At 42.5% G+C, this 10,173-nt stretch overlaps 1 long non-coding RNA gene across 2 annotated transcripts in view; it reads right to left on the reverse strand.

Moving 5' to 3' along the window:
- Positions 1-343: 343 nt before the first annotated feature.
- The window catches only part of LOC134999050 (uncharacterized), a 222,535-nt gene continuing 212,705 nt past the window's right edge, over positions 344-10,173 (reverse strand). Inside the window, exon 5 of one of the 2 annotated variants that reach the window (XR_010201237.1) lies at positions 344-665. This is a non-coding gene — a long non-coding RNA (uncharacterized LOC134999050). The remainder of the gene's footprint in view (positions 666-10,173) is intronic. The other variant, XR_010201219.1, reaches the window with a different exon arrangement.

A 10,173-nucleotide genomic window follows, 5' to 3' on the forward strand; every position in this document is an offset into this window, starting at 1 on the left:
CGGCGTTGGGGGCACGATCCAGCCAACGCAGGCGTGGCCGGACCGTGCGGGGGGCGGGGCGCAGCGGCTGCGTGATGTCACGCGCAGCTGCTGCGACCAGGGGAAGCGACGACCAACTCCCGGCCAGCTGCAGGAGCGGTGGGTGGGGAGGGGGGGCGGACAGACATGCGGGGCGGACAGACATGCTGGGCGTCCCCCCGCATGACTGGGAACATGATCATAGCTGTGCTAAATTTAGCGCAGCTCCGATCAACTCGGAATGAGGACAATAACGTAAAAAAAATAAAAATACTTTATTCTTTCTAAAAAAATAAAAGCAAGTTGTCTAATGCTTAAATATTTTTATTGATTAATAACAAAGAAAGGTACTTGTTCATTTTCTGGGCACAACTGTAGCTCACCAGATTTTTGTACCATCTGTGGTGAATTTCCCATTAGGCTAGGGGCGCCACTCTGGATAATGTACAGTGGAATCATTTCTAGTTACTGGGAAATGGATGGACCAATCAGCATGCTCCTGGGCCTGCGGGATGGCCAGTCAGCAGTCGGAGCTGGAAGATGCTTATCCAGATAACAGAGTCATCTCTCTGGATGGGTTGAAGATGCAGTGAGATACGTGACCCGTCCGCACTCTACTCAGGAAGGCTTATGGTACCAGTACTCTCCTAGAGGGGGGCAGCAAGCAGGAATTAGCAGTGGAAGCTGTACACAGATATTATATGTAATTACTGTGATCATGAGTGACTATGAGAACGTGCTATATCAACAACCAATATGACGCAACAACCCATATTATTTTTAACATAATGCAATGCATAGCTGGCGCACAAACAATATATATGGTAACTTGATACAGTAGATTATGTTATGCACCCACGTGAAGCTGTTAATTATCCAACAGAATTTATAAATTACACCCTATGGCTATTCAGAGGTGTGCGCGGACGGCTGAAAATTGCAAATGGATGCACGTGTGCGAGCTATCATAATGCAATCACAACACGCAAGGATGCGATCACATCACGCAAGGATGCAATCACATCATGATTGACAGGATGCGATCGAAAACATGGCGGCGGTGCACCTACCTAAGCAGCCAGGATGCGAAGGCAGGTGTCCACCTCTATTTCAGGTTTTCATGATGCACTCACCATTGAATAGCGATCGCATTGATGGACGCACCACACATGCTGGGCGGCCTTGCCCTGTGTTGGGCGCATGGCTGGTTCTAGCCCTTGTGGTGCCCCAGGCAAAAAGAGGGGTGTGGCTTCATAAAGGGGTGTGGTCAATGTGCCCCCAGTAGTATTGCCCTTGTTTGTTGCCCCAGTAGTATTGCCCCCGTTTGTGACGCTTTTAAAAAAATAATTAAAAAAATTAATACTTACAATTCCCGCTCCTGATTCCCGACCGCTGCTGCCCTCCATCTCCGGCCGCCGGCGCCGCTCCTCTGATCTATGGGAGAGATGTCTTTCCCAAAGAACCGCATAGACACTAGAGGTCAATCATGACTCCTAGTGTCTAAGTGCTGCTCCCACAATGCAGTACCGGCACCAGGGGAGGGCACCACCAGTAGCGGCTCTTGCCACGGCGACAGCGCCCTTCTCAAGGCGGCGCCCCGGGCAAAAGTCCTGTGTACCCGTAGAAAGATCCGCTACTGGCTGGGCGTCCCCCAGCAGGTGATTTTAGTGCTCACCGTTTTTGCTATTTTAACAAAAACTACGAGCAACTCTGAATAGCCCCCTATATACAATTCCTCGCTACAAACAGACAACCAAAAATGTTGTTTAGAGGTTTCTTGAATTTCTTGACAGTCTCAGCACGTGACGTTCATGATTGTGTGTCAGCTAAAGTCTAACAAGCGCTTTCATCACAACCTCTAAGTGCAGGAACAATCAACTGTTTCAAAGGGAAGAAATCCTCGCACTACAATATATGGTAACAATGCGGTACTTAATATTTCATGCGGGCAACTGTGCATTGTGAACAATTTATCTCAGTGCTTTCTTTCATCCGTGCTTCTAGACTTTAATCTTCATACTGTATAATCCCTCTGTTTTCTCATACATACATTTCTGACTGTTAGAACTGTTCTTTTTCCAAACTTTCACTGATCCGTTCACACGTAATTTCTGAAAGCTGCCAAATAATGCTACAAATTTATTGTTCATCACAAATTGCATTTCTTTGTTCAAAATTCTTGAAAGTAATGTATAAAGATATTCATCAATGAAAATTAACAACATAATTCATCTAGCAACCAACATAGAGGAAGATTGAAAATACTGGATGAAGTCCAGGACAACATGCTGGAGCTATGTCACATAAAAAAAAACAGTACAGTAAACAATAATATAGAATACGATGACAAAGAATGTTTACAAACGCACACACACACACACACACACACACACACACACACACACACACACACACACACACACACACACACACACACACACACACAGGACCCTTATGTCATCCACTGTTGCGGGACAGGATACATTTATAGATCAATAAGCTGCACTCGTCATACTCACCAGGTACCAAGAAGTGAGGTTCAAACAATGGTAAATATATCATTTCATTTCAGTAGATAACATATAACTGACATCACTAGCTCTCCCTCTTGTACAGCAGCCGACACAGACAGCCAGAATGTGAACAGGACAGTATGCAGTACAGTCAGATACACAGGAGTATCATGTTTCATGAGATACAGACTGAGCTTCCCAACCAGAGGTGTGTCCTGTGTAACCTGTTATCTAATGAGAGCATTCGGGTCTAGAGAGAGAGACAGAGAGCACTCTTGATTCCTTTCCCAGTGTGTAAGTAGCACAGAGCCTGCTGCTATTGCAGTCTTGGAGGAAGAGAAAAGCTGATGCACACTACTAGCACTAAGAACACAGATAGTATAAATAATTTAAATAAACCCTCACAATTAACATGGAGTATAAGTGAAGTTCTTAGCATACATTTGCATAAATATGTGGGCCCATGCACTGCAACCAGCTGACTTCATTTCATGTGGGTCCTTAACATCTCTGATACTATCACATGATATAAATTTATCTAGGTCTTACCTTCCAGTAGTGCCCTTATTAATGTGTGACCTGAAATGTAGGACCTCTGCTAATTAAAACACCTGAGGGTGAATGGTAGGAGTGCCAATGCCAGCATGAAGGAGGCTCACCTTCAAGTGTACAATATTATACACACATATAGAGGAAAAAGCAGGGAGCTGGACTGCTCACCCTATTACACTAAAAACTCCTATGCGCAAGCATTACACAGAGTGTACACACACAGGCGCTGATGCCATCAGGATGCCAGAATTGTCTTTGGAAAAAGATGGATGTTCCTGGGCGGTGACTGGGAGGTGTCTTAGCACACTCACGGATTGGTCCGTCTTAATGGTCTGTCATGGGTGTGTCAGTGAAAGCGGTTGCGGACACTTAACTGCTCACATAGGACGGAGAAACTGCATTGGCCTAGGGTATGTTTTGAAGGTCTAAAGACGCACCAAAAGGTATTTCAGCACCTACGGATGTACACCAGGGAAGGGCATTGTAGCTGCATTTGCATAATGTCGCAGACCGCGACCGCCAGTAGACGCAGCTGCAACTCCGTCCACTTCTGCATCAGGCCCAAAGATGTGACTGGCGTGCACGGTCACAGTTTTCATCCATGTTATCATAATAACATGGATGATAGACCATCTTTGCCAATCAGCTCCAGCTAAAACACCATCAAATGGAGGTGGCTGTACTCTCCCAAAACAGCCTGAGTTGTGGCCAATTACATAGGAAGACGGAATACTTTCCTGCCAAGCTGTGTCTCCTCTACCAGGAATAAAACAACACATTACACCAAAACACAATAAACAGGCACAACACCGACCATCCCAATATAACAATACACAACTACAGGCATAACACCGACCATCCCAATATAACAATACACAACTACAGGCATAACACCGACCATCCCAATATAACAATACACAACTACAGGCATAACACCGACCATCCCAATATAACAAAACACAACTACAGGCATAACACCGACCATCCCAATATAACAAAACACAACTACAGGCATAACACCGACCATCCCAATATAACAATACACAACTACAGGCATAACACCGACCATCCCAATATAACAATACACAACTACAGGCATTACACCGACCATCCCAATATAACAATACACAACTACAGGCATAACACCGACCATCCCAATATAACAATACACAACTACAGGCATAACACCGACCATCCCAATATAACAAAACACAACTACAGGCATAACACCGACCATCCCAATATAACAAAACACAACTACAGGCATAACACCGACCATCCCAATATAACAAAACACAACTACAGGCATAACACCGACCATCCCAATATAACAATACACAACTACAGGCATAACACCGACCATCCCAATATAACAATACACAACTACAGGCATAACACCGACCATCCCAATATAACAAAACACAACTACAGGCATAACACCGACCATCCCAATATAACAATACACAACTACAGGCATAACACCGACCATCCCAATATAACAATACACAACTACAGGCATAACACCGACCATCCCAATATAACAAAACACAACTACAGGCATAACACCGACCATCCCAATATAACAATACACAACTACAGGCATAACACCGACCATCCCACTATAACAATACACAACTACAGGCATAACACCGACCATCCCAATATAACAAAACACAACTACAGGCATAACACCGACCATCCCAATATAACAATACACAACTACAGGCATAACACCGACCATCCCAATATAACAATACACAACTACAGGCATAACACCGACCATCCCAATATAACAAAACACAACTACAGGCATAACACCGACCATCCCAATATAACAATACACAACTACAGGCATAACACCGACCATCCCAATATAACAAAACACAACTACAGGCATAACACCGACCATCCCAATATAACAATACACAACTACATTCATAACACCGACCATCCCAATATAACAAAACACAACTACAGGCATAACACCGACCATCCCAATATAACAAAACACAACTACAGGCATAACACCGACCATCCCAATATAACAATACACAACTACAGGCACAACACCGACCATCCAAATATAACAATACACAACTACAGGCACAACACCGACCATCCCAATATAACAAAACACAACTACAGGCATAACACCGACCATCCCAATATAACAATACACTACTACAGGCATAACACCGACCATCCCAATATAACAAAACACAACTACAGGCATAACACCGACCATCCCAATATAACAATACACAACTACAGGCATAACACCGACCACCCCAATATAACAATACACAACTACAGGCATAACACCGACCATCCCAATATAACAATACACAACTACAGGCATAACACCGACCATCCCAATATAACAATACACAACTACAGGCATAACACCGACCATCCCAATATAACAATACACAACTACAGGCATAACACCGACCATCCCAATATAACAATACACAACTACAAGCATAACACCGACCATCCAAATATAACAATACACAACTACAGGCATAACACCGACCATCCCAATATAACAATACACAACTACAGGCATAACACCGACCATCCCACTATAACAATACACAACTACAGGCATAACACCGACCATCCCAATATAACAATACACAACTACAGGCATAACACCGACCATCCCAATATAACAATACACAACTACAGGCATAACACCGACCATCCCAATATAACAAAACACAACTACAGGCATAACACCGACCATCCCAATATAACAATACACAACTACAGGCATAACACCGACCATCCCAATATAACAATACACAACTACAGGCATAACACCGACCATCCCAATATAACAATACACAACTACAGGCATAACACCGACCATCCCAATATAACAATACACAACTACAGGCATAACACCGACCATCCCAATATAACAATACACAACTACAGGCATAACACCGACCATCCCAATATAACAAAACATAACTACAGGCATAACACCGACCATCCCAATATAACAATACACAACTACAGGCATAACACCGACCATCCCAATATAACAATACACAACTACAGGCATAACACCGACCATCCCAATATAACAATACACAACTACAGGCATAACACCGACCATCCCAATATAACAATACACAACTACAGGCATAACACCGACCATCCCAATATAACAATACACAACTACAGGCATAACACCGACCATCCCAATATAACAAAACACAACTACAGGCATAACACCGACCATCCCAATATAACAATACACAACTACAGGCATAACACCGACCATCCCAATATAACAATACACAACTACAGGCATAACACCGACCATCCCAATATAACAATACACAACTACAGGCATAACACCGACCATCCCAATATAACAATACACAACTACAAGCATAACACCGACCATCCCAATATAACAATACACAACTACAGGCATAACACCGACCATCCCAATATAACAATACACAACTACAAGCATAACACCGACCATCCCAATATAACAATACACAACTACAGGCATAACACCGACCAACCCAATATAACAAAACACAACTACAGGCATAACACCGACCATCCCAATATAACAATACACAACTACAGGCATAACACCGACCATCCCAATATAACAATACACAACTACAGGCATAACACCGACCATCCCAATATAACAATACACAACTACAGGCATAACACCGACCATCCCAATATAACAATACACAACTACAGGCATAACACCGACCATCCCAATATAACAATACACAACTACAGGCACAACACCGACCATCCAATATAACAATACACAACTACAGGCACAACACCGACCATCCCAATATAACAATACACAACTACAGGCATAACACCGACCATCCCAATATAACAATACACAACTACAGGCATAACACCGACCATCCCAATATAACAATACACAACTACAGGCATAACACCGACCATCCCAATATAACAATACACAACTACAGGCATAACACCGACCATCCCAATATAACAATACACAACTACAGGCATAACACCGACCATCCCAATATAACAAAACACAACTACAGGCATAACACCGACCATCCCAATATAACAAAACACAACTACAGGCATAACACCGACCATCCCCAATATAACAATACACAACTACAGGCATAACACCGACCATCCCAATATAACAATACACAACTACAGGCATAACACCGACCATCCCCAATATAACAATACACAACTACAGGCATAACACCCGACCATCCCAATATAACAATACACAACTACAGGCATAACACCGACCATCCCAATATAACAATACACAACTACAGGCATAACACCGACCATCCCAATATAACAATACACAACTACAAGGCATAACACCGACCATCCCAATATAACAATACACAACTACAGGCATAACACCGACCATCCCAATATAACAATACACAACTACAGGCATAACACCGACCATCCCAATATAACAATACACAACTACAGGCATAACACCGACCATCCCAATATAACAATACACAACTACAGGCATAACACCGACCATCCCAATATAACAATACACAACTACAGGCATAACACCGACCATCCCAATATAACAATACACAACTACAGGCATAACACCGACCATCCCAATATAACAATACACAACTACAGGCATAACACCGACCATCCCAATATAACAATACACAACTACAGGCATAACACCGACCATCCCAATATAACAATACACAACTACAGGCATAACACCGACCATCCCAATATAACAATACACAACTACAGGCATAACACCGACCATCCCAATATAACAATACACAACTACAGGCATAACACCGACCATCCCAATATAACAATACACAACTACAGGCATAACACCGACCATCCCAATATAACAAAACACAACTACAGGCATAACACCGACCATCCCAATATAACAAAACACAACTACAGGCATAACACCGACCATCCCAATATAACAATACACAACTACAGGCATAACACCGACCATCCCAATATAACAATACACAACTACAGGCATAACACCGACCATCCCAATATAACAATACACAACTACAGGCATAACACCGACCATCCCAATATAACAAAACACAACTACAGGCATAACACCGACCATCCCAATATAACAATACACAACTACAGGCATAACACCGACCATCCCAATATAACAATACACAACTACAGGCATAACACCGACCATCCCAATATAACAATACACAACTACAGGCATAACACCGACCATCCCAATATAACAATACACAACTACAGGCATAACACCGACCATCCCAATATAACAAAACACAACTACAGGCATAACACCGACCATCCCAATATAACAATACACAACTACAGGCATAACACCGACCATCCCAATATAACAATACACAACTACAGGCATAACACCGACCATCCCAATATAACAATACACAACTACAGGCATAACACCGACCATCCCAAGTATAACAATACACAACTACAGGCATAACACCGACCATCCCAATATAACAATACACAACTACAGGCATAACACCGACCATCCCAATATAACAATACACAACTACAGGCATAACACCGACCATCCCAATATAACAATACACAACTACAGGCATAACACCGACCATCCCCAATATAACAAAACACAACTACAGGCATAACACCGACCATCCCAATATAACAATACACAACTACAGGCATAACACCGACCATCCCAATATAACAAAACACAACTACAGGCATAACACCGACCATCCCAATATAACAATACACAACTACAGGCATAACACCGACCATCCCAATATAACAATACACAACTACAGGCATAACACCGACCATCCCAATATAACAATACACAACTACAGGCATAACACCGACCATCCCAATATAACAATACACAACTACAGGCATAACACCGACCATCCCAATATAACAATACACAACTACAGGCATAACACCGACCATCCCAATATAACAATACACAACTACAGGCATAACACCGACCATCCCAATATAACAATACACAACTACAGGCATAACACCGACCATCCCAATATAACAATACACAACTACAGGCATAACACCGACCATCCCAATATAACAATACACAACTACAGGCATAACACCGACCATCCCAATATAACAATACACAACTACAGGCATAACACCGACCATCCCAATATAACAATACACAACTACAGGCATAACACCGACCATCCCAATATAACAATACACAACTACAGGCATAACACCGACCATCCCAATATAACAATACACAACTACAGGCATAACACCGACCATCCCAATATAACAATACACAACTACAGGCATAACACCGACCATCCCAATATAACAATACACAACTACAGGCATAACACCGACCATCCCAATATAACAATACACAACTACAGGCATAACACCGACCATCCCAATATAACAAAACACAACTACAGGCATAACACCGACCATCCCATATAACAAAACACAACTACAGGCATAACACCGACCATCCCAATATAACAAAACACAACTACAGGCATAACACCGACCATCCCAATATAACAAAACACAACTACAGGCATAACACCGACCATCCCAATATAACAATACACAACTACAGGCATAACACCGACCATCCCCAATATAACAATACACAACTACAGGCATAACACCGACCATCCCAATATAACAATACACAACTACAGGCATAACACCGACCATCCCAATATAACAAAACACAACTACAGGCATAACACCGACCATCCCAATATAACAAAACACAACTACAGGCATAACACCGACCATCCCAATATAACAAAAACACAACTACAGGCATAACACCGACCATCCCCAATATAACAATACACAACTACAGGCATAACACCGACCATCCCCAATATAACAATACACAACTACAGGCATAACACCGACCATCCCAATATAACAAAACACAACTACAGGCATAACACCGACCATCCCAATATAACAATACACAACTACAGGCATAACACCGACCATCCCAATATAACAAAACACAACTACAGGCATAACACCGACCATCCCAATA

This window comes from Pseudophryne corroboree, chromosome 2 (assembly GCF_028390025.1).
Source record: "Pseudophryne corroboree isolate aPseCor3 chromosome 2, aPseCor3.hap2, whole genome shotgun sequence".
Classification (NCBI taxonomy): domain Eukaryota; kingdom Metazoa; phylum Chordata; class Amphibia; order Anura; family Myobatrachidae; genus Pseudophryne; species Pseudophryne corroboree.